The 26823-nt window shown below is 47.0% G+C and overlaps 1 long non-coding RNA gene across 1 annotated transcript; it reads right to left on the bottom strand.

The window, feature by feature from the left end:
* Positions 1-2498: 2498 nt before the first annotated feature.
* LOC147343686 (uncharacterized) lies at positions 2499-24973 on the bottom strand. The gene is made up of 4 exons (XR_015156407.1): positions 24654-24973; positions 22691-22850; positions 2749-2883; positions 2499-2644 (listed from the first exon to the last, which is right to left on the bottom strand). It is a non-coding gene; the product is annotated as an uncharacterized LOC147343686 (long non-coding RNA).
* Between the last annotated feature and the right edge of the window lie 1850 nt (positions 24974-26823).

Here is a 26823-nt window from a genome sequence, read left to right as displayed (position 1 = left end):
TACCGCAGGGTTGGACCTCCTTTTCAGTAGAGGCAGCGCCCTGTGAGGAGAAAGTCAATGTTCCAGCTGACTTTTTCCAGACAAAGGGACAGAGCTGGATGGGGAGAAATGCTGGCTGTCAAGCCCTCCAGCTCAGACTAAGGATCAGCCCTCTATGAAGAAACATTACGGAGGGAAAGCCCATCTTCTCACATAGAGACAGTGCTCAGTGAAGATAAACTCTGAATGGCCGGCCTTTTTCAGACAGAGAGAAAACCCTCTGAGGAGAAATGCTGGATGTCCGGCTTGCTTTGTCAGACAGGGAGAAAGCTCTTTATAAGGAGAAATGCCAGTGGGTCGAACCTCCCCCTCCAACACAGAGACAGAGCTCTGGAGAGAGAAATACAGCATGGTCAGTGAGGAGAAACACTCTCTGTTAAACTGGCAGATAGCTCCCTATAAGGAGGAATGGCTGAGGTTCAGCCTACTCCTTAGACAGAGAGAGAGCCTCTAGGGGGAGCAATGCCCGATGGCCAGCCCTCCATCTCATAGAAACAGAGCCCTCAGAGGAAAAAGACAGGAGTTGGGAGCCCACATCTACTCAGGGACAGCGCTCTAGACTCTGGGAGGAGAGATGCTAGCGAGCCAGCCTTCCTCTTCAGGCAGAGATGCACCCTCTGAGGAGCCATTCCCAGCTCACTTTCTGGACAGAGAGATAAAGCTCTCTGATGAGAAGTGCCTGATGGGTGACCTTCTCCAACTCAGACAGAGAGACAGCACTCTAATGAGAAAGAGAGACAGATCTTTATGAGGAGAAATTCTGAATGTCAGCCTCTTTTTCAGTCATAGAAAGGGCTCTGAGAAGAAAAGGCAGATGTCCAGCTCTCTTTTTCAGACAGGCCAACAATTCTCCATAACGTGAAATGAGAGAAGATGCTGCAACGGAGATACAGCGCTGGAAGAGGAGAAATGTTTTCTGGTCGGCATGCTTTCTCAAACAGATAGACAGCCCTCCACAAGGAGAAATGCCTGATGACAGACAAGCAGACAGATAAATAGCACCTCAGACAGAGAGCGCTCTGAGGAGAAAGGCTGGTGGTAGGGTCTTCATCTCAAAAAGAGACACGGTGCCCTGTGAGGAGAAATGCCAGATGGTCTGTGCTCCATCTGAGAGAGAGAGAGCTCCCTGAGGAGATATGCCAGATGCCCAGGCCTCCTGGACCTGCACAGTGACAGAGCTCCATGAGGAGAAATGCTTGGAGGGGTGACCCTCCTTTTTTGACAGAGAAACAAAGAGACAGTGCAGGAAGAGAAGAAATGCTTGCTGGTTGGCATGATTTCTCAAACTGAAAGACAGCCTTCCACAAGGAGAAATGTCCTACAACAAACAACACCTCAGACTGGAAGATGGCGCTCTAGAGGTACGTGACCAAGACGTGTTCCATCAGCCCTTACTTCTGGACAAAGAGACTGTGTTCTCTGAGGAGACATGCTTGGTGTCAAACTCTCTAAAAAGAATAGGAAAGAATCAGATGTACTCTATGACAAAGATTATATATATATATATATATAAAAAATAGTTAAACAGGGCTTCCCAGGTGATGCTAGTGGTAAAGAATCCACTTGCCCATGCAGGTTGGATCCCTGGGTTGGGAAGATCCCCTGGGGAAGGGCTCGGCAACCCACTCCAGTATTCTTGCCTGGAGAATCGCACGGGCAGAGGAGCCTGGCGGGCTACAGTCCATAGGGTCGCAAAGAGTCAGACACAACTGAATCAACTTCACACAGCACATTGTTAAACAAAAGAAGCAAGCAGCAGGAAAATAGACACAGAGTCGTCCCATTTTGTTTAGATTATACACACAAATAAAGTGTCTGTCTACATGTGTTTGTATGTTTTTACAAGTCTAGAAAGATACACACAAAGCTAGTTGACAGTGTGTATCTCTGGGAAGGAAGGTAGGATTTGGTGGGGTGAGAGGAGAAAGGCAACTTCTGCCATAAATAGATAACATTGTTCAAGTTTTCTATATCTGCTGAGTTTTTGTTCATTTGTTCTATCGATTATTGACAGGAATATTGAACAAAGATTTTTCTTTTGATAGTTGTGGATTTGTCTACTCTTCCTTTCAACTGGATCACATTTTGCCTCATGTATTTTGAGGCTTCACTGTTTCACCTTCAACAAGAAGATATAAAATCCTTAGTAGGAACGTACCTAACAAGAGAGCTTTAACATACATACCTTCTTAGTGAACTGACCTCTTTACATTACATTAAGTAATGTCCCTGTTTATCTCTAACAATATTCTTCATTCTGAAATCTACCTTGTGATAATTAATATAACTATTGCAGCTTTTTTTGATTAGTGTGATGGTGCATCTTATTCAGAAAGGCTGGGAAAGGCACTTGTCACTGGTGTCAGAAGTGGAGATTGCTACAAGGACTCAAATGCAGACCTTACTGGTTTCACTGTTGTCTGAGACTTCTGCACGCCTCCCAGGACCCCTTATCATACCTTACTGAAGGAAGTTCACACCTCTGAGGATCTGCTGGATAACTTGAGGTAAGAGCCCACAGCGGTCTTTGGTGCCAGAAAATCCTGGCCACTTCTTCAGAGGTGTGAGCCTCGAGGTCATTGCACTACCGTGGAAATCACAAAATCTGATTCAAAAGAAAGGCATGAAGGAATTCAGTAATGCACATAAAATCCCCAGTCCAGCCTTGTCCTTCTCTACTGCATTAAGGCGGCGGAGTGAAGGGCTTACTTGATGCTTACGTGGATGTGGAGATTCTTGAGTGAATCCAGGCACCAAGGCTCTGTGCAGATGTCTGTTTCCCTCCTTTGCAATTCCTAGGACTGTGAACCCAAGTAATTAGCGTGGGGTCAGCCTGGAGTGATTCTGCAATGATAAAGGGGTATTCAGTTCAGTTCAGTCGCTCAGTCGTGTCCAACTCTTTGCAACCCCATGAACCGCAGCACGCCAGGCCTCCCTGTCCATCACCAACTCCCGGAGTTCACTCAGACTCACGTCCATCGAGTCAGTGATGCCACCCAGCCATCTCATCCTCTGTCGTCCCCTTCTCCTCCTGCCCCCAATCCCTCCCAGCATCAGAATCTTTTTCAATGAGTCAACTCTTCGCATGAGGTGGCCAAAGTACTGGAGTTTCAGCTTTAGCATCATTCCTTCCAAAGAAATCCCAGGGCTGATCTCCTTCAGAATGGACTGGTTGGATCTCCTTGCAGTCCAAGAGACTCTCAAGAGTCTTCTCCAACACCACAGTTCAAAAGCATCAGTTCTTCGGTGCTCAGCTTTCTTCACAGTCCAACTCTCACATCCATACATGACCACTGGAAAAACCATAGCCTTGACTAGATGGACCTTTGTTAGCAAAGTAATGTCTCTGCTTTTGAATATGCTATCTAGGTTGGTCATAACTTTCCTTCCAAGGAGTAGGCATCTTTTAATTTCATGGCTGCAGTCACCATCTTCAGTGATTTTGGAGCCCCAAAAAATAAAGTCTGACACTGTTTCCATTGTTTCCCCATCTATTTCCCATGAAGTGATGGGACCAGATGCCATGATCTTCGTTTTCTGAATGTTGAGCTTTAAGCCAACTTTTTCACTCTCCACTTTCACTTTCATCGAGAGTATTAGAAATGTCTATTGTTAGGGCTTCCCTGGATAAGAATCCACCTGCCAATCAGGAGACCCGGGTTCAATCCTTGATCGGGGAAGATCTCACATGCCCAGAGCAACTAGGGCCATGCACCACAACTATTGAGCCTGTGCTCTAGAGACCAGGAACCACAACTACTGAGCCCACGTGCCACAACCACTGAAGCATGGGCGCCCCAGAGCTGGTGTTCCACAACGAGGGAAGCCACGGCAATAAGAAGCCCACGCACAACTGCAGAGTAGACCAGAGTAGCTCGTCACAACTAAAGAAAAGCCTGTGTAGCAACAAAGACTCAGCACAGAAATTAATTGATTGATTAGCTATATAAATATAAATGGGCTTCCCTGGTAGCTCAGCTGGTAAAGAATCCGCCCGCAATGCAGGAGACCCCGGTTCGATTCCTGTGTCGGGAAGATCCACTGGAGAAGGGATAGGCTACCCACTCCCTGGTGGCTCAGATGGTAAAGAATCTGCCTGCCATGTGGGAGACCTGGGTTTGATCCCTGGGTTGGGAAGATCCCCTGAAGGAGGGCATAGCAACCCACTCCAGTATTCTTGCTTGGAGAATTCCCATGGACAGAAGAGCCTGGCAGGCTACACTCCATGGGACAGCAAAGAGTCAGACATGACTGAGCGACTAAGCACAGCACAATTATATAAATAAATAAATTGTATAAAATTTTATATAAATAAAATTACATAAAAATAAATAAATAAAATTATATATTTTTTATTTATTTTAATTAATTTTATTTTATTTTTTAAACTTTACATAATTGTATTAGTTTTGCCAAATATTATATTTTAAAAGAAATGCCTATTGTTAGAAGAATCATATTCAGCCCCTAAAAGTTTAAGATATACAAATAATATTTAGCATTAACATACAAAGAGTTACACATTCATTTGAAAACAGACTTCTTTGAGTAGTTTTTAATAGCAAAATATGATTTTTGAGAGATTTAGTTTCATAAACCATCTTAAAATATAGGTTTTTAAATAGTATTCATTTAAAATTTCAAGTGGATATTTCATTCAGAATATGCTTCTTAAATATAATAAATATTTCCTTTTAATTAAATAAAAATTCTAATCTTAAAAAAAGGGAATGCCTATTATTTTTGCCACTTCCATTGTTACCTAACATGAATAAACTATGATAAAGACCTTATGGGGGACTTCCCACCACTTGGCCTTCAAATTCAGCAGGTGCACATTTGACCCCTGGTCAGGGAGCTAAGAACACTCATGCCTCAGGGCCAAAAACCCAAAACATAAAACAGAAGCAATATTGTAACAAATACAATAAAGACAAATGGTTCACATTAAAAAAAAAAATCTTAAAAAAAAAACACAACATTATGGACTGGGTGGGAAAAGTCTTGAATCCCACCTCCATACTTCTGTCTTAACTTCCCATGCTACCCAGAAGAACAGGGCAGAACCTCTCTCTGCTATAATAACACCAGACGGAAATGACTAAATGGAGAGAGAACACACTTGGGGTCAGGCAGTTCCTGCCTCTGACCCGTCCTGGTCTTGTTGATGATGGTGGCACCAAAGTGTACTCATAAAGAGCCGTCACCGCAGCTGCCCTCTGTGTGATGCCATCCCTTGTCCAGTTCAGTCGCTCAGTCGTGTCCGACTCTTTGCGACCCCATGAATCGCCTATAGCAAATGATCATGAACACCATCCCCATCTTCTCTCCTCATGACTTTTATGATGGACGGTATCATTAACACAAAGACTAATTGTACTCAAAGAGGAGAATCACCAGGGATGCTGGATGAAATTGTAGAGACAGCTTGTCTCATTTGGTGTCTAACGTTCTATTATTAATAGAATGTTAGCCCACTGAGGGCAACGTGTGCCTTGGTGACCTCCCTGTGTTGTGACTGGTCCAGCAGAGAAGGGGCCAGAAGGAGGATCAGAAGGACGCCTCCGTGCAGAGGAGGGACGCCTCATAGTGGCGGCCAGAGGGCGAGACCTTGGTTGACATGGTGACTTGGGTACAGAGGAGCAGGTAGTGAGGCCACAAAAGAGAACCACAAGCCAGGGGAAATAACAAAAAAAGCAGCAGACTCACAGATGTGGACAGCAAGTTGGTGGTTATCAGTGGGGAGAAGGAGAGGAGGGACAACACAGCGGGTGTGGAAGGTGCAAGATAGATAGGCTCAAGGATGCATTGTACAACCTGGGGAATAGCGTCAATAATGTCATAATAACTGCAAATGGAAAGTAACCTTTAAAAATAAAAATAAAAAATATGTGATAGCTACTAAATTCTAGCACCATGTTAAGAATAAAGTATCGTTTGTATGCAGCTTCAAAAACACAACCCTGGCTCCAGCCAGAAGTTCAACCGAGTATGCCTTTCACTCCTATGGGGCTGGTCTGACCACTTGTTTACACTCTTTACAGGAAAAGAGAGTTTAAGCCTGTAAAAGTGTGTGCTGGTCACTCAGTCATGTCCAACTGTTTGAGACCCCATGGACTGTAGCCCGCCAGCCTCCTCTGTCCATGGGATTCTCCAGGCAAGAATACTGGAGTGGGTTATCATTTCCTTCTCCAGGGGATCTTCCCCACCCAGGGATAGGACCCTGGGTCTCCTGCATTGCAGGCGGATTCTTTACTGTCTGAGCCACCAGGGAAGCCCTTAAGCCTGTAAGCGCCACATATAAATGCTCCGCTTTATAACTTGCCTGTGAAATGAGTTTGCAATAAAGTCCCTGTTGTGTTATTCCCTAAGTTCAACAATAGGGGGCCTGAATGTGAAGAGAGACAAACCCTCACATTTTTCTCTCAGAATGGAAACCATCCACACTGGACAGTCACACACACCCTTCCCCCGCTGCCCATAAACCAAAATGTCATGTGAAGTTGGGCCACCTCTTTCTGACACGGTTTCTTCAGAAGTCGAGCCCCAAAGCGAGAATCTATCCGATGACAAAACTGGATGCAAGAGGAGGCAAAGACCACAAATCTCAGTGCTCTCAGTGTGCAGAGAATCCGGGGCCCCATCGCTGGCTGGTCTCTCACTTCTGCTCCCCTGGCAGAGAGCATCTCCTTCCAGGTACCAAGGAGTGACTTTTGGACACGTGGAGGATATTGGACATTTTCAAGCACTTAGGAGGTGGTCTGGTGGCTCAGCTGGTAAAGAATCCACCTGCAATGCACGAGACCTGGCCCATCCCGGGTTGGGAAGATCCCCTGGCGAGGGGAATGGCAACCCACTCTAGCATGCTTGCCTAGAAAATTCCATGGACGGAGGAGCCTGGTAGGCTACAGTCCATGGGGTCACAAAGAGTCGGACACAACTGAGCGACTTCATTTTCTTTTTGTTGAAAAATGACTTTTGCCTTTTACATACAGCAGCCACCTCTAGGCCCAAAGTGGGAACTGTCCTGAGAGCGGATTGCGAGGAAGAGGCTGAAATGGAAAGAAAAACTCAGGCCTTCTGAAATGGAAAATGGAACACAGAATAAACTAAGCCTCCTCAACAAGCAAATGGTTTTTTCCTGCACTGTGGCCCAAAGGCCTGCCCGCATTTGGCCACTTCTCTGGGGGGCAGGCCCAGTGACGGCCCCTGTGAGCCCTTCAGGAGAACAGCTAGAGCCAATCCAGCCTGAGTAGGTGTGGAGACACCCCATCCAGGTTGATCACACCCTCTAGGCTGGGATTCTGGAATTGCCAACAGAAGTTAGCCTTATAGACAACCAGGAGGCCAGAGAAAGGGGCCAGCTAACTTGCAGGAGAGAGGAGGAGACTGACCAGAAGACATGCCACTCAGGTGCAGCACCAAGGGTTTTCTAGTTCCTGGACCCGGGTCTTGCCATAACATGCATTCTGTAAATCACCCCGGACCCTTATAATGCCCTGTTTTAGTCATATACTTAAAAAAATAATAACAAATAACCCTTGTTCAGTATTAAAGGAAATTTTACCTGGGCTTCCATTAACTGCCACGAAAAGGATCTAAACTAAGATAGAGGGCTTCCCCAGTGGTCCAATGGTTAAGAATCCACCTTGCAATGTAGGGGACAGTGGTTTGATCCCTTGTTGGTGAGGATCCCACATGCCACAGGGCAACTAAGCCCGTGTGCCAACTACTGAGTCCCAGCTCCGTAACAAGAGAAGCCACTGCAGTGAGAAGGCCAAGCACCGTAACTAGAGGGCAGCCCCCGCTCACTGCAAGTAGGATAAGTCTGTGAGCAGCAACAAAGACAGTGCACGCTAGTGAAGTAATGCTTAAAATGCTCCAAGCCAGGCTTCAGCAATACGTGAACTGTGAACTTCCAGATGTTCAAGCTGGTTTTAGAAAAGGCAGAGGAACCAGAGATCAAATTGCCAACATCCGCTGGATCATCGAAAAAGCAAGAGAGTTCCAGAAAAACATCTATTTCTGCTTTATTGACTATGCCAAAGCCTTTGACTGTGTGGATCACAGTAAACTGTGGAAAATTCTTCAAGAGACGGGAATACCACTGACCTGCCTCTTGAGAAACCTGTATGCAGGTCAGGAAGCAACAGTTAGAACTGGACATGGAACAATAGACTGGTTTCAAATAGGAAAAGGAGTACATCAAGGCTGTATATTGTCACCTTGCTTATTTAACTTATATGCAGAGTGCATCATGAGAAATGCTGGACTAGAGGAAGCACAAGCTGGAATCAAGATTGCTGGGAGAAATATCAATAAACTCAGATATGCAGATGACACCACCCTTATGGCAGAAAGTGAAGAACTAAAGAGCCTCTTGATGAAAGTGAAAGAGGAGAGTGAAAAAGTTGGCTTAAAGCTCAACATTCAGATAACTAAGATCATGGCATTTGGTCCCATCACTTCATGGGAAATAGATGGGGAAACAGTGGAAACAGTGGCTGACTTTATTTTTCTGGGCTCCAAAATCACTGCAGATGGTGACGGCAGCCATGAAATTAAAAGACGCTTACTCCTTGGAAGGAAAGTTATGACCAACCTAGATAGCATATTGAAAAGCAGAGACATTACTTTGCCAACAAAGGTCCGTCTAGTCAAGGCTATGGTTTTTCCAGTGGTCATGTATGGATGTGAGAGTTGGACTGTGAAGAAAGCTGAGAGCCAAAGAATTGATGCTTTTGAACCATGGTGTTGGAGAAGACTCTTGAGAGTCCCTTGGACTACAAGGAGATCCATCCAGTCCATCCTAAAGCAGATCAGTCCTGGGTGTTCATTGGAAGGACTGATGTTGAAGCTGAAACTCCAATACTTTGGCCACCTGATGTGAAGAGCTGACTCATTGGAAAAGACCCTGATGCTGGGAGGGATTGGGGGCAGGAGGAGAAGGGGACGACAGAGGAGGAGATGGTTGAATGGCATCACCGACTCAATGGACATGGGTTTGGGTGGACTTCGGGAGTTGGTGATGGACAGGGAGGCCTGGCGTGCTGCGGTTCATGGGGTCGCAAAGAATCGGGCATGACTGAGCGACTGAACTGAACTGTAAAATAATAAATAAAAGTGTGAATAGAAAAAATAGAAGAGAAAGTTCTTCTTCTCTGCACTTTATCTCACCCATGGGTGTCTGACTCCATTTCCTTTGTATTCGACATTGACCACCTCCACCTGCCACTTCCACATTTTGATGATGGAGGTTCCTCACATGTGAGTCACCTCTGTGTGACCTTTTGAAGGCTGCCTGGCCTCTCCGTGTCTGAGCTGCTTATCTGTAAGACTGCAGATGGTTCAGCCACCACACGACGCTGGTGGGAACCCTTGGTGAGACCTCAGGATCCTTGAAACCCATTTTCCACAGGCAGGATTGTTGCACGAATGAACCCAGTGCTTATTAAATTAGCTGCAGACTGTTCTTTCAGCCCCGCATGTTTGGGACTCTCTGTAATTCGGTTCCTTTCTCAGCACCCTGGCCCAGCTCAACAAAAGCGTCCTTGTAGGAGGGAGGTCTCGTGATCGGAGGAGTAGGTGGAAGGTCCTGCCCTCTTTGGTGGCAGGGAGCCCATTTCCAGGAGTGCTGGAGTTGAAAGAGAAGGGGGTTTGGGGTCAGGAATCCTGGATTTCAGAGCTGGCTCCAGCATTTGCTAGAAATCTGGCCTTGGGTGAGCCTGTCAAATTCGCTGAGTTTTAGTTTCCAGATCTGTAAATTCAGGGTAGAAATGATCTCCCCTGTTGTGGCATTGTTGAGAAGATTCAAGGGAACAATATTTGAAAGTGCTTTGTACGCCACAAAATCCCTTCCAGACCGTGTTGTTATTAAGTGTCATGATAGCAATTTTTTTTCACACTATGTTCAGATGTTGCAAAATAGATATAAAATCTTATTTTTCATAACTGACCTAGCTGTCCCCAGCAGTGCCACCTCTCTGGGGAACAACAGTCCCAGCAAGGACATGGATTACAGTTTGTCAGATACCAAATGCTTTCTACGTGCCCTTTATCTAATTCTCCCAGCAACCCTATGAAGTAGGTGCCAGTATCCACTGCACTTGAAAGAAAGGAGACTCAGAGCGGCTTGTTAACACTGAGTCTTCTCTTATTTCCTTGTGTTTGCAGAGGTGGTCACTGATGCCCACGGTGCCCTGGTACCTCTGTCCTTGTGCTTCTGTCCTGTGGGCCATAGCGCCCCCTGTCTGCCTGATGCTGCCAGTGCTGTGGCCCCTCTCGGTCAACCAAGCCCAGGGTCTCCGCTGCCGACTCAGCCCCCTCGGGCTCTCACTGGAGCTGAGTGTCCCCCTGACCCTGGTTGAGGACACTATGGCGCTTCCAGCCCACAGGGTCCTTCTGGAAGCCTCTAGTGTGGCAACACCTCACACAAGGCCACCATCCAGCCCTCCCCACTTGGCCAAGTCCCCCTGCAGGGCTCATGGAAATTCCTGGACGTCTTCCAAACCACATGGGGGAGCTCTGTCCGGGAGCTACGTCCCATCCATTTTACTCTGATGTAGTCACTCCCAAAATATTTACCGAGCACCTACTGTGTTCGGGGCACTGTTCTAGATAAGGGGGATCGGTGAACAAAAACAAAGATCCCTGCCTTAGCGGAGCCTACATTCCAGCAACTCCATGACAGCAGAGCAGGTGTCTGCCTAGGGGTCTCCTCCCAGAGTCCCGAGATGGGGAGCAAAAGTCCGTCTCGTCTTGGCCCCCCTCTCAACGAACATTGCCCCTCTGCTGGGGAGAGGCATACTCATCTCAACCCACTCTCCGTTCCACATTCCAGAGAGCCAGAAGGCATTTCACGTTATCGTTCTCGTTGGCAGTGACTCCCTTTGCCCTCATTCACCCCCTTCTGGGCAGTGAACAGGGAAAGGTTGAAGGGGTGTCTGCTGTCTCCTCCACTCTCTGATACAGATCCAGCTGCTTTCGGCTCTTAACAAGCCAAAGGGAAATACTTGGGATTTAGAAAAAGTCCCCTCTTTCTACAAAACCTGACTTCCACAAGTATTATCCTGATAAACAGGCAAAGAAAGTCAACTTTGAGATTCAAAGTCAAGTGGGGACCTGCCCTGCACTTCCTTGGGTGTGTCCAGCCTCGAGGTTTCAAGTCAAAGGTACAGTGTTGATAGGGAACCAAAGATTTCAGGGGAAAGTGAAAATACATGAGCAACCTCAGGGACTAACCAGGACAGAAATATCATCAAACTCATCTCACATTCTGACATATATGCTGAAGGTCAGTAACTTCGTCATGTGCTCCCTGCAACTTTCACTGTGTTGGTGGGGACTGTAAAGAGGTTCACACTCAGGAAATCTTTCCCTGAATGAACAAATGATCTATTAGAGAGCATACTTCATGTTTTTCATATCTAGGGATAAAGTCTGAGGACCCTAGACTGCAGTCAATTCACAAAACATTGTATTTCACTTCTATTTAACACGCAACAGGGAGGAGAAACACCAAGACAGTTCTTGCCTGTGAGAAGGAAAACTAGCACATGTGAGGCAATGACTGACCTATTCATTCAGGGAAGAGAGAGGCGAGTGGGGGTGGAATTCTCCAAGGTTCTTCCTAGAAGAATTTGAGATGGAGGTCATCAGAGGAAAGGAGGCAGAGGACAGGAGGAGCGGCAGGCTCGGGGCAGGAGGCAGGCTGACACAGACCTGGGTGACCAGAGCGGAGGGCAGAGGAGGCAACGGTAGAAAATGAAGCCAGATAGGGAAAGGGGTAACAGTGAGAGCCCCGAAAAATCATATAGAGGATCTTGGACTTCAAATGGTTGACACATTTGGGTCAATATTTAGTTGACCCAAATATTTTCAAGCACAAAACGAGCTTCTTCTTTTTTAAAAAATTTATATTGGATGGCTGATTCATGTCAATGTATGGCAAAAACCACTGCCGACGCTGCTGCTGCTAAGTCGCTTCAGTCGTGTCCGACTCTGTGAGACCCCATAGACGGCGGCCCACCAGGCTCCCCTGTCCCTGGGATTCTCCAGGCAAGAACACTGGAGTGGGTTGCCATTTCCTTCTCCAATGTGTGAAAGTGAAACGTGAAAGTGAAGTCGCTCAGTTGTGTCCGACTCTTAGCGACCCCATGGACTGCAGCCTACCAGGCTCCTCCATCCATGGGATTTTCCAGGCAAGAGTACTGGAGTGGGGTGCCATTGCCTTCTCCAGGCAAAAACCACTACAATATTGTAATTAGCCTCCAATTAAATAAATTAATTTAAAAATGTATATTGGAGTATAGCCAATTAGCAATGTTGTGATCCTTTCTGGTGAAGAGCCAAGAGACTCAGCCATACATATCCATGTATCCATTCTCCCCCAAACCCACCCCCCACCCCCACCATCCAAGCTGCCACATAACACTGAGCAGAGTTCCCTGTGCTATACAGTAAGATCGGAACAAGCTTATTTCTTGCTGCTATGGCTGGAAGTCCAGTCTCGTTGGTGGTGACTCTCCTCCTCAGGGTAATTCAGGGCCTGGGTATCTTCCATTTCTAAGGCTGCCATCACCCAAGCCTCCTTGCTGTCTTCTTCTAGCTGGTGCTCTGTTAATGTGTTGGTCCTTCTGTGCAGATTCCCCTGCTTGGAACTCAGTGGTTTGCTACATTTAAATACATGGGATGCTGGTAAAAGTGGGCCAGCCATGTTGCCTGGGAGAGAAAATGGATTTTTGGTGCAAGTGGAGAGGCCTCTGCTGCATGTTCTTGACCCAGTCCATTGTTTCATCACCCAAGCACATCTCAGGGAGGTTTGGGGAAATACCAGCTGAGGATCGATAGCTTGGAGATCATATGTGATGTTATGATGGCCCAGAGCTGTCTGAGGACAGTAGTATGCAGAAGAAAAGAAGGTTGAAGTAAGAACACTGGAATTGGGGAGGAGGGATCAGGATTGATATTAGGAAATGAGTAAAAGAGTGCTCAGTGAATTCACTAAATCCAAGTGGACTACAGAGTCTGTGACCTCAGGACCAGACAGGGATGGTACATGTGGCAGAAATGTGGATGATCGGTGCCAGGTTGAGGGAGCCAGTCTGGGGGAGGAGAGGGAATGAGGGGAGAAACCAAATGTCTTGCAAAAGCAATAAGAGGAGATTCAAGGAGAGAGATGCAGGCTAACTGACCTCCAACCTTCTGATTGAAACCAAGTCCCCAAGCCCGAGGACCATGGCTTCCTGTCCCCAGATGATAAAGTGAGAGGTTGTGGGTCCACAGATCTTCAAGGGCTGTTCCCAGATAAACTGGCATCACCCTGACCTTCAGACTGGCCCTCACCTGTTTTAGACAGAGAAGGTACTCATGCTTTTTCTGAAAAACGTTCCAGAAAAATAGATGCTTCTTTCACTGTGAAGTCTAACACCAGCATCCCTCTAGCTGCGTGCTTTATCTTCTGCCCATGTGCCCTTTTCAAAGGCAACTGAATTATCAAGCAGCCGTGGGGCAACACACACAGTTACACATATGGTAGACCCTCATGGATGCTTACTGATGGGCTTTCATGAATCTAAATGATCCAGCATTTATTCTCACACTATACTCGATAAACAGCCCCCTCAGGTGGTAGGTCCCCCTGCCTTCTTGGGTCTCTTCTCAGATCCCCACCATGCCCCACCCCCCTATACACATGCCCCTCGCAGAGAGGGCGTCCTCTCCCCAGGGTTCAATGACTAATGCTTGATTCAGCTGTACTCTTTGCTTGAATGTCATTTTTTTCCTCCCAGTACATCCACCCATCCTTTTCACCCCAGGTCCACCTGCGAAGATGACTCACCTGCTATTAACTATGGCCTGGCCCCTCCAACCTCCTGACTCCCCTCAACGGCTGATGGGGCTGCAGTGAGGAGCAGCGGGAAGAACGTAAGAGGGGACAAGCTCCCTAAGATTCATGCAGCCCAAGCTGGACCCTCAGCAAAGAGAGAGATGAGCCTGGTGCAGGATGAGTGGCTGGGGAGGGTCTGGGAGAGGAAGGGAAGGGTCCTCAAGGGGGAGAGTTTGAGAAGAGCCAAGGTAAGAAGGGGGTGGCAGCCTGACGAAAGGCCCGAGTCCATGAGATGGGAGGAGTGTCCCTCAGCGCCCACCAGGGCCCCTTCACAACACCCAGAACATCCCAGAAGGCTCTGGACGTGATGCACGGTGTGTGTTCCCCGGATGGGTGGCGTTGAGAAGATCCGGAACAAAGGGAGAACGTTCTAACACAGCCCAGTAGGTTGACTTGGCTGCAGGAAGTTACAGGAAGGTGCAACAGAAGTCAGAATCACATGAGAGACAAAAGGCAATCAGAGCTCCGGTGTCACCTGCCTGCAAGTAAACCCGCTCCCCGGACTCAGATGCACAGGAGAAATATGGCGGCTCACCTGGGCGGGATTGCTCCGCCTCTTCAGGAAACAGCCCGCACCTGTCCTTGGAGCGCCTGGAGATTTAGCTCAATATGCTCGATAACGCAGTTTCTTTGAGTGCTTAGGACACACCAGGCGCAGAGCTGGAAGAAAACTTGGGCACCATGTCCTCTACATCAACTTATGGTGACCCGGCCAGAAGTCCTGTTCCTACTTGCTGTATCTTCACGTGACATCCACTCTGTCCCACCTTCTCCCAGGAAACTATTATATAATAAAAGAAACATGCTTTCCCAAGAAACCTCAAGATAGAAAACAGCAGAGACAAGAGGGCCAGCCATGCAGGTTGGCCATGCCCGTTGGGGAGAAGCCAGGCATTCCTGGATCTGACATTTCATTTCTCATTAAACCTAGCAGCCTCCCCCATCACTTCCTCAATTCTGCTGCAACACCACCTCCTACCCAAATTGACTGGTGTCCCCAGAATCAGGCAGCCTCCCCCACCTACTTGTCCCTTAAAGTTCAACAACCAGGGAAGGAGGAGGAGGAGGAGAATAAGCACCAGAGGGCCCCCACGTGCCCCCACGTGTCCCCACACGCTCCCACCTGTGAACTGGCCCAGTCGCAAAGGCCCAAGAAACACAGTCTCTGGATTTTCCTCTAAAGGCAATGCTCTAAGTAAGGTCTCCTGTGACCCCCAGAAGTCACCCTTGTCCTCTCTGGGTTCCTTTACCTACAAGATCTAATCAGGAGAAGACTGGAGACCCCAAGAAGGAAGCGTCTCTGCCTGAATCCTGTCCCCGTGTCTGCCAGCAGCCACGTCCCTGAGAAGACACAGATGGCTCCAAGCTCACCCGAGGACCACAAGGGTGTGGCTGTGTCCCTCTGAGGATGTGGCATTGTGTTTTTCAGATACGACTTGTGACGGGTAACATTACTTGTCAACATGACTGGGTCTGAGGGGGCCCAGATATTTGGTCCAACGCCTTTCTGGGTGTGTCTGGGAGGGATCCCACAGCCAGGCCCCTCCCTCAGTGGCAGTTAGGTCAGCCTCCAGGCCAACTTACCTGACTCCCTTAGGGGCACGAGGCTGAACAGATGCCTGGCACCCGGAAAATGGGACAACTTTCTGGGACAACATCACTGTTTCAGCCGCTGCTCAGTGACAGTTCTCTGCAGGGTTCAGGACACGCGACTGAGGTTGGTCCTCCCAGATTTGCTTTTTTTTTTTTTTTAAGGGACAGGGAAGAAGATTCCTCCTTTATTTATGTGTTTCTTTATTTGTCCACTCCTTGCGGCATATGTAACTTCCTTGACCAGGGACCCGCACTCACTGCAGTGGAATCACCTGGAGTCTTAACCACTGGGACCCCCAGGGAAGCCCCCAACTTCACTTTTAAGACTCCTGCTTGCCTTAGACTCCTGTCCATCCTCTGACCCTGGAATCTTCCAGAGTACACCTTCCACCATGGAATGCGGAAAGAGAAAGGTCATTTACCTCCCTATTGTAGGCCAGTTTTTATGTCCCAGTTGGAACAGTGTGACCTTCCAAACCAGGGAGACAAAGTTAGAGACAAGAGGAGGCAGACAGAAGGAAGCGGAGAGAGCTAAGAGCCAGAGAGATGAACTCAGCTCGTGCAGATGTGGGGGTCTGCCCTTTGCCAGCTCTGCTTACACAGAAGGAAAAGTGATAAACCTGCCCAGCCCTGCCCTTGGGGCCCTTGGACTCTGGTGGGGATTTGGACGTGCAGATAAACATAGTCAAACAGAACGTGCACTAGGTAAGCCCAGGAGAGTCACAAAGGCAGCAGCAAGGGATGGGGCCCGGCCGGCTCAGGGCTCCAGAGCAGGCTGCAGAGAGGGTTGACACTGAGCTAAGTTCTAAAACTCTGGCAGGTGCCTTTTCTCACTCTCTCCTTTGTAGTTTTAATGTAACAAACATTGTCTTGAGCCCTGGCTGTTGGCCAGGCACTGTTCTGTACTCTTCACTTATTAGACATCATTTAATTGTCACCCAGCTTATTTAACATATGCAGAGTACATCATGTGAAATGCTGGGCTGGATGAAGCACAAGCTGAAATCAAGATTGCTGAGAAAAATATCAATAACCTCAGCTATGCAGATGACACCACCCTTATGGCAGAAAGCAAAGAAAAACTAAAGAGCCTCTTGATGAAAGTGAAAGAGGAGAGTGAAAAAGTTGGCTTAAAACTCAACATTCAGAAAACTAAGATCATGGCATCTGGTCCCATCACTTCATGGCAAATGATTTTTTAAAAGGTATCATAGATTCAATTTTTGAACACAGAAGACTGTGGATAGATGGCATAGATAGCAAATAGATGGGGAAACAATGGAAACAGATTTTATTTTGGGGGGCTCCAAAATTACTGCAGATGGTGACTTCAGCCATGAAATTAAAAGATAATTGCTCCTTGGAAGAAAAGCTATGACCAACCTAGATAGCATATTAAAAAGCAGAGACATTACTTTGCCAACAAAGCTATGGTTTTCCAGTAGTCATGTATGGATGTGAGAGTTGGACTATAAAGAAAACTGAGAGCCAAAGAATTGATGCTTTGAACTATGGTGTTGGAGAAGATTCTTGAGAATCCTTTGGACTGCAAGGAGATCCAACTAGTCCACCCTAAAGGAAATCAGTCCTGAATATTCATTGGAAAGACTGATGCTGAAGCTGAAACGCCAATACTTTGGTCACCTGATAAGAAGAACTGACTCATTGGAAAAGACCCTGATGCTGGGAAAGATTGAAGGTGGGAGGAGAAGGGGATGACAGAGGATGAGATGGTTGGATGGCATCATTGACTCGATGGACATGAGTAAGCTCCAGGAGTTGGTGACAGACAGGGAAGCCTAGCGTGCTGCAGTCCATGAGTTTGCAAAGAGTTGAACATGACTGAGTAACTGAACTGAACTGAATCAGCAACAAGACTTCATGGTTGATATTCTTATCATGCCCATTCTACAGATGAGAAAACTGAGGCAAGGAGCCATGATTGGCCAAGAACACGGGGTTGATAAATCATAGCCAGAATTTGAACTCAGGCATTTGGGCTCCCAGGCTTTTGTTGAAGCCATTGCTCTACTCTTTTTCTGGACATCACAGGAGAGTAAGGCTGAAAGGGTCTTGAGATACCACCTACGTTTGTTTCCCACACCCTGATCCCTTCGACCACAGCAGCACCTATCACAAACAGAGATGCCCAGGTCTGTTCACGGAGAGTCAGAGTCAGGTGGTCTGTCATGAGGCCCCGAGAACAGGTTTTTTTTTAACCAATGGCCTGAATGATTTCTCTACCATTGGCCTGAATGATTTTTCTGACCAGACACTGACCTAATTTCACCTGATTTACTGCTAACTTTTATAGGTGACAAAAGCAACTTGGAGGAATTAAGAGAAGGGATCACCTGGCCAGTTGGGGCTGAGCCAACCCCAGGAGTGGTGACCCTGGCTCTTTCAGCCTCCTCCTTGCCCATCATCCTGCCAGCTGTTTGAGAGTAGCCTTCTTTAGAAGGAGCTCGAGTGAACATTGCTTTTGCTGGCTCTGACTTCCAAGGTAAAGCTGAAGAACCTCTGTAGATCCAAACAAATTAATTCCCTTTCTGGGTTGGTCCTGAGTTTGTTGGTCTACTGGTGCAGCCGGTGGTCAAACACATTCTGTGGTTTGAGGGCCTCTAAGGGACACTCGGTCACTGCCCAGTCCACCATGGTTCTGAAATTCCCGCCATTAGAGTCAAGAAGGCTCTGAAATGCAAATGGGTTACTTAGGAATGCAGGATGCCCATGGCTGCTAGGATGTTTGTTCATCCACAGATCCAAACTTTAAAGGATTGAGGTTAAGGACAAGCTATATTTTGATAGAAAGTGACAAGAAGAAGGGCCTTCCCTGGTGGCTCAGTGGTAAAGAAAGAGAGAGAAGTCGCTCAGTTGTGTCCGACTCTTTGTAACCCCATGGACTGTAGCCTACCAGGCTCCTCTGCCCATGGAATTTTCCAGGCAAGAGTCCTGGAGTGGGTTGCCGTTTCCTTCTCCAGAGGGTCATCCCGACCCAGGGATTGAACCTGCGTCTTCCGCATTGCAGGCAGACGCTTTACCGTTTGAGCCACCAGGGAAGCCCCTAGTGGTAAAGAGTCTTCCTGCCAGTACAGAGACATGGAGCCGATCATGCCATGGAGCAACAGAGTCCATGAGCCACAACTACTGAGCCTGTGCTCTAGAGCCCGGGAGCTGCAACTACTGGGCCCACGTGCTGTAACTATCGAAGCCCACGTGCCTAGAACCTGGGCTCCGCATCAAGGGAAGTCATGGCAATGCGAAGCCCATGCAGCGCCACTAGCGAGTAGCCCCCGATCTCTGCAGCTAGACAAAAGAGACCACCCAGCAATGAAGGCCGAGCACAGCCAAAAAGAAAGAGAAAGAAGGTGAAAGTTTGAAGTCTGAGTGTTGCCCCAGAGGCAGAGCCAGATGGAAACTAGGTTTCAGGGGTTGGGAGGAAGCCACCAAAGATCGGTTACCACAAAGCATCAGAGTATAGCTTGGGACCTTACTAGCAGCAGAGTGCTAGTAACTGGTGTGTTTTCTGGTACTCGAGAAATAAATTCCCTTGGATGGAGACAGTACTGATGTATCTACTATATAATTCTCTATTGGAGTAGCTCACGCTAGAGATTTCCTTGAACAACACACAGACTCTGGGAAAGACTGACTTCAGGTTGTATATATTTTTAAGCTGAGAACTTGAGAACAATTCCAAATAACGCTTGCCTCACACGTGGGTGACAAACAGATTCAAGGGATTAGATCTGATAGACAGAGTGCCTGAAGAACTATGGACAGAGGTTTGTGACATTGTACAGGAGGCAGTGATCAAGACCATCCCCAAGAAAAAGAAATGCAAAAAAGGCAAAATGATTGTCTGATGAGGCCTTATGAACAGCTGAGAAAAGAAGAGAAGCTAAAGGCAGAGGAGAAAAGGAAAGATATACCCATTTGAATGCAGAGTTCCAAAGAATAGCAAGGAGGGATAAGAAAGTCTTCCTCAGTGATCAATACAAAGAAATAGAGGAAAACAATAGAATGGGAAAGGCTAGAGATCTCGTCAAGAAAATTAGAGATACCAAGGGAACATTTCTTGCAAAGATGGGCTCAATAAAAGACAGAAATGGTATGGACCTAACAGAAGCAGAAGATATTAAGAAGCGGTGGCAAGAATACACAGAAGAACTATACAAAAAATATCTTCATGACCCAGATAACCATGATGGTGTGATCACTCACCTAGAGCCAGACATCCTGGAATGCGAAGTCAAGTGGGCCTTGGGAAGCATCACTATGAACAAAGCTAGTGGAGGTGATGGAATTCCAGTTGAGTTATTTCAAATCCTGAAAGATGATGCTGTGAAAGTGCTGCTCTCAATACGCTAGCAAATTTGGAAAACTCAGCAGTGGCCACAGGACTGGAACAGGTCAGTTTTCATTCCAATCCCAAAGAAAGGCAATGCCAAAGAATGCTCAAACTACCGCACAATTGCACTCATCTCACACGCTAGCACAGTAATGCTCAAAATTCTCCAAGCCAGGCTTCAGCAATACGTGAACTGTGAACTTCCAGATGTTCAAGCTGGATTTAGAACAGGCAGAGGAACCAGAGATCAAATGGCCAACATCTGCTGGATCATTGAAAAAGCAAGAAAGCTCCAGAAAAACATCTACTTTTGCTTTATTGACCATGCCAAAGCTTTTGACTATGTGTATCACAACAACCTGTGAAAAATTCTGAAAGAGATGGGAATACCAGACCACCTGACCTGCCTCCTGAGAAATTTGTATGCCGGTCAAGAAGCAACATTTAGAACTGGACATGGAACAACAGACTGGTTCCAAATCGGGAAAGGAGTAGGTCAAGGCTGTATATTGTCACCCTGCTTATTTAAGTTACATGCAGAGTACATCATGCAAAATGCCAGCTGGATGAAGTGGCAAGCTGAAATCAAGATTGCCGGGAGAAATGTCAATAACCTCAGATATGCAGATGACACCACCCTAATGGCAGAAAGCGAAGAAGAACTAAAGAGCCTCTTGATGAAAGTGAAAGAGGAGAGTGAAAAAGCTGGCTTAAAACTCAACATTTAGAAAACTAAGATCATGGCATCCAGTTCCATCACTTCATGGGAAATAGATGGAGAAACAATGGAAACAGTGACAGATTTATTTTTTTGAACTCCAAAATCACTGCAGATGGTGACTGTAGCCATGAAATTAAAAAGACACTTGCTCTTTGGAAGAAAAGCTATGACCAACCTAGACAGCATATTAAAAAGCCGAGACATTTGCCAACAAAGGTCCGTCTAGTCAAAGCTATGGTTTTTCCAGCTGTCATATGTGGATGTGAGAGTTGGACCATAAAGAAAGTTGAATGCTGAAGAATTGATGCTTTGGAACTGTGGTGTTGGAGAAGACTCTTGAGAGTCCCTTGGACTGCAAGGAGATCCAACCAGTCCATCCTGAAGGAAATCAGTCCTGAATATTCATTGGAAGGAGTGATGCTGAAGCTGAAACTCCAATACTTTGGCCACCTGATGCAAAGAACGGACTCATTGGAAAAGACCCTGATGCTGGGAAAGATTGAAGGTGGGAGGAGAAGGGGATGACAGAGGACGAGATGGTTGGATGGCATCACTGACTCAGTGGACATGAGTTTGGGTAAACTCTGGAAATTGGTGATAGACAGGGAGGCAGTCCGTGGGGTCACAAAGAGTCGGACACGACTGAGCGACCGAACTGAACTGAACACACAAGGATAATAGTGACCCAACGATATAACATCCCTGCCACAGGCCTGTGTTTATTTCTTCTGTTCAGCAAGGCAGGCCCTTCTCACCCACAGTCCCCAGTGTAGTCATACCTTCCTACCCTCTGGAAGGGGTGGCTGAAACCCAGGCAGGAGATGCTCTTTCATGCCTTCATGAAAAATCACTGAGTTCCCAGTTCTGAAAAGTCATCCTGGTATATATTTTAGGAAGAAATTTCCTTCATCCTCCATATAAAATCAACCAAACTATTCAAAAGACTTATAGATTGCATCACCTCAAAGTATTCTCCAAAGGATTTGGGTTTTTGACACCTCCCTCCCCAATCCCCTTGGGCTTCCCTGATGGCTCAGTGGGTAAAGAATCTGCCCACAATGAAGAAGATACAGGAGACATTGATTTGATCCCCGGATCGGGAAAAGCCCCTGGAGTAGGAAATGACAACCCACTCCAGTATTCTTACTTGGAAAATCCCATGGGCAGAGAAGCCTGGTGGGTTACAGTCCATGGGGTCACAAAGAGTCGGACACAGCTGTGCTGCTGAGCACACACACATCCATCCCCGTGCTAGAATGCTAGTGTGACACAAGCTCAGATGCTCACAGGAGGCAAATTGGTAAAGTCATGAGCAACACAAGCCAGGTAGAGGCCATTGTGACTGAGAGTTCATTTCACATCCAAGGAAATAAAATGAAAAAACAAAATAATTTTTTTTAAAGATACATGCCCTCTGACTCCAAATCTTTTTCCTTAGGCCGGATGTATTCATTTCCTAGAGCTGCCCTAGCAAACTTCCACAGATCACAGGCTAAAAGCTACAGGTATTTATTATCTCACAGGTCTGAGGCCAGGGGTTTGAGATTTAGGTGTTGGCAGGGCCGCACTCACTCTGAAGTCTCTCCGAGAGAAAGTTTCTCGGCCGCTTCCAGCTTCTGGTGGCTCAGGCATTCCCTGGCCTATGGCTGTTTAACGCCAATCTCTGCCTCCATCTTCTTTTTAACTTTTTTTCCCTCCATTTTTAAAAACTTCCTTTTTAATTGGAGGGTAATTGCTTTACAGTGTTGCATTGGTTTCTGCTGTACAGCAACATGAATCAGCTCTAAGTAGACATATTCTGCCTCCCTCTTGACCCTCCCGCCCCTGCCCCATCCCACCCCTCTAGGTTGTCACAGAGCACTGAGCTGAGCTCCTTGTGTTAAACGGCAGGTTCCCACCAGCTACCTAGTTTACACGTGGTAGTGGGTATACATCAGTGCTACCCTCTTCGTTCATCCCACCTTCTTCCCCCTCTGTGTCCACATGTCTGTTCTATGCGTCTGCATCTCTATTCCTGCCCTGATAATAGGCTCATCAGTACCGTTTTTCTAGATTCCACACGTATGCATTAATATACAATATCTGTTTTTTTACTTACTTCATTCTGTGTAACAGGCTCTAGATTCAGCATGGCTGTGTAGCTCCGGTCTCTGCCTCCATCTTCTTCTTTCTCAGGCTCCTGCTTCTCATCTCCTTCTCTGTGTGTCTCTCTCCTCTTCTGTGTCTCATGATGACAGTTCCTTGGACTCAGGGCTCACCTACATAATCAAGGATGATCTTAGCTGGAGGTCCTTAATTTGATTACATCTGCAAAGACTCTTTTTCTAATAAGGTTGCATTCACAGGTTCTGGAGGTTAGGACATGGGTTTGGCTTTTGAGGGCCACCATTCAGCCCATAACAGACCAGAGTAGAGGGGAAAGAATAAATGAGCCACCCTCCATTTGCACGTGGATCTCAGCCATGTAATTCCCTTTCTCTAATTTCTAAGAGTAATTTGCATGCACATTTGTTCTTTTACTCTTATTGGCCACATCTCTCCTTAAAACTTCTGCATCGACATCTGTGGTCAGTATATGCAAACTAAGGATTCAAGATACCTTGAGCGCTAAAGTCCTTTTTAAAAAATATTTGCTTATTTCTTTGGCTGTACCGATTCTTAGCTGAAGCATATGGGATCTTCATTGCAATATGCAAAATCTTTAATTGTGGCATGTGGGATCTAGTTCCCTGACTAGGCATCGAACCTGGGCCCCCTGCATTGTTAGCTTGGAATCTTAGCCACTGGACCAGCAGACAAATCCTAGGAAGCTATAGTCTTGACCCACAATAGAAGAAACTACAGTCTTCTGCATTGATCCTGGCATCCCTCATCACTTTTCATGTGTATGGAGCAGAACATCTTTCTGCCTTTGAGTCCATTCTCTACTCTTTCCTCCCCCCAAACTCTCCCCCAACCATTAATACCAGGACTGTCTCGTCCTCATTCCAGAAGGGCTCCTAACACACTGTAGCCAGCATCAGAATTATCAGGTGAATCTGTTCAAGCACAGATGACTGGCCTCGACTCCCAAAGTTCCCGATTCAGCAGACCTGGGGCGGGGCTGAGTGTTTGCATTTTTCCCAGGTGGTGCTGATGCTGCTGGTCACCATGCCAAGCCCTGCTCTAGCTCTGCACCATTCTCCTCTCCCTTCTGGTCATGTGCACTTATCACATCACCCCATAGGAAGTGGGTGATCCCACCCGCCATCCTCTGCTCCCTAAGGTCACTTCTTCAAACCCATCTTTTGGAGTTACCTCCACACAACTGGGCTTCCTAGGTATGCAGTGGTGAAGAATCTGCCTGTCATTGCAGGAGACACCAGGTTTGATCTCTGGGTCAGAAAGATCCCCTGGAGGAGGAAATGGCAACCTTCTGCAGTATTCTGGCCTGGGAAATCCAAGTAAAGAGGGACCTGGCGGGCTACCGTCCATAGAGTTGCAAAGAGTCAGACACAGCACAGCACACAACTGGAGCCATAATGGATCTGGCTTGCGTCCTCCACCAAGGGACTCCCACCTAACCATTTCACAGCTTCAGTGTCGATCAAAACCCTTTCCTCTCTTTCTCCACCCTCTTACTTCTTCAAGTCAAAGCTGAAGAAACCCACATATGTAACTTGGATGTATGATCGGAAAACAGGAAAATCTGGTTCCCAGCAGGGAAGGTGGCAGCCTTGGTGATAAACCTGACTTTGTTGTTGCTATTCAGTCGCTAAGTCGTGTCTGACTCTTTGCGACCCCATGGACTGCAGCACGCCAGGCTTCTCTGTTCTCCCTCTCTCCTGGAGTTTGATCAAATTCATGTCCATTGAGTCGGCGATGCTGTCTAACCATCTCATCCTCTGCTGCCCCCTTCTCCTTTTGCCCTCAATCTTTCCCAGCATTGGGGTTAGATACTCTCAATGGACTAAGCAAGTGGGCAGTCTGGGGCTGGCTCCAGCCCAGTCTGGAACAATTACAGAGAAAACATCCAACTCCATGTCCACCCCCTCTTCCACCCATGCTCCCTCTGTCCTCACCAGACCCACGTGCCCCAGAGGGCTGCAACCCGTCTCCAGGGTGAGCGTCCAGATGCCAGGAGACCGTCTTCCCAGGATGTTGAGCAACACTTGGTGAAGTATTTCCAGCATTCATGCACTCCCCCAATGGCCTGCAAGACATTTTCTCGAAGGAATTTCAACACACATAACTGGCGCTTTGTTCCAATGTGAATGAGGGTTTGTCCGGGTGCCAGTGTTTCACCATACAGGAGATTAGCAAACATGAGCTGAAGCCTCTTAGCAGCCACGTTACAGGCTTAACAATCTTTCTTCATATTATGCACAAATGTCAGATCGGTCTAGAAAAAAAGTCAAGGGTGTTGGGGGGTGGGAAGGTGTCAGTCCTTTTCAGAGAGCTCATTAATCTAGACAATCTGCTGTTATAGACCTTTTTAATGTCAAGTGCCGACCGTCAGTCAGTTTTGCTAAAGATGGTTTGAGCTAAGTGTGAACTGTGTACTTTGGTCTGAATCCTGCTAACAGTGTGTTGATCTAAAGCTCATCACACTTTCCCCTTCTGGCCACATAAGTGAAATTAAAAAAAAATAAGAAGTCAAGTGGTAATGGATCTAGTTTACATATAGCTCTCATGTGCTGAGTAGACAGTTGACTTCTTGGTGAATGGAGACCCAAGTGGAAGGGAAGCTCTAACTTGGGGCTGGGTTGATGGAGTATAAGGGACCCTGGGAGGGTGGGTTGGAGATCTGAGACAGGGCTCTCACATATAGAAGTTCCTTGTCCTGAGTTAGAAAGCTTTATTGAGGGATCTATAGTAGTTTGGTAGGGCTTCCCTGGTGGCTCAGACTATAAAGAATCCACCTGCGATGTGGTAGACCTGGGTTTGATCCCTGGGTTGGAAAGATCCCCTGGAGGAAGGCATGGTAATCCACTCCAGTATTCTTGCCTGGAGAATCTCACTGACAGAGGAGCCTGGCGGGCTACAGTCCACAGGGTCACAAAGAGTCTGACATGACTGAGCGACTAAGAACAGCACAGCATAGTAGTTTGGTAGGGCTGCCATAACAAAGTACCACAGACTAGGTGGATTAAACAGCAGGAAATTATTTTCACAGTGTTCTGGAGGCTCAAAGTTCAAGATCAAGGTTATTTCTTCAGAGGGTTCTCTCCCAGGCTCACAGGTGTCTCTGTGTCCTAGCCGTCTCTTCATATAGAGACCCCATTCATATTGGCTTAGTGTACATTCCTATGATGTAATTTTACTTAATTACCTCTTTAAAGACCTTATCTCTAAATATAGTCACATTCTGAGGACTAGGGGTTTAAATTTCAACATACTAGTTTTGGGAGGACACACTTCATCCCATAAGTGTATGATTCATTTAAAACATTTACCACACTTCATTGATTGTATGATGTATTTTGTTTCACATTTTAACATCTGGGAAATCAGGCCACATCTAACAATCCTGGTGCTCAGATATTGGTGGATATTTTTCTGTATTAGTGGTGCATGAAGTAAAGTGAAAGTGAAGTCGCTCAGTCATGTCCGACGCTTTGCGACCCCATGGACCGTAGCCTATCAGGTTCCTCTGTCCATGGGATTTTCCAGGCAAGAGTGCTGGAGTGGATTGCCATTTCCTTCTCCAGGGGATCTTCCCAACCCAGGAACCGAACCTGGGTCTCCCGCATTGCAGGCAGATGCTTTACTGTCTGAGCCACCAGGGAAGCCCATGAAGGAAAGGTACACCTTCCAATGGATGACATCTTGGATTTGATGAAGTATAATAGTCCTCACAACACACCACTAAATTAGCTACTATTTTTACCCCCATTTTATAAATTAGGAGAGTGAGGTGTACAGGTTAAGCAAGTTCCCCAAGGACACCTCACCCAAATCCTAAACATTCATTCCTAATTCATTCCTGATTTCTCTTCCCTCCTCAACCCTTCTGTCTCATCTCACTCTCGGCTGATGACCTTGCTTCTTATTTCCTGAGAAGACTTCGTGTGCAGGAGAGGACCGCAGACCCTACCAACCCATCTACCTCCTCCCACATCTGCACTAAGTACCTTGCCTCCTATCTGGTGTGGATGAAGTGTGACTGGGGAGTGGGTGGCTGAGCTGGAGGAGAGGAGGTCACAGGACTGGAAAGGCCAGGGTGGGGGAAAGACCATGTATGTACAGGAA

This window comes from Bos grunniens, chromosome 27, assembly GCF_055505025.1.
Source record: "Bos grunniens cultivar Pamir isolate PY7600 chromosome 27, Bosgru_T2T1.0, whole genome shotgun sequence".
NCBI lineage: Eukaryota > Metazoa > Chordata > Mammalia > Artiodactyla > Bovidae > Bos > Bos grunniens.
The sequence above is the reverse complement of the archived record's forward strand: the minus strand, read 5'-3'. Positions and strand labels throughout refer to the sequence as shown.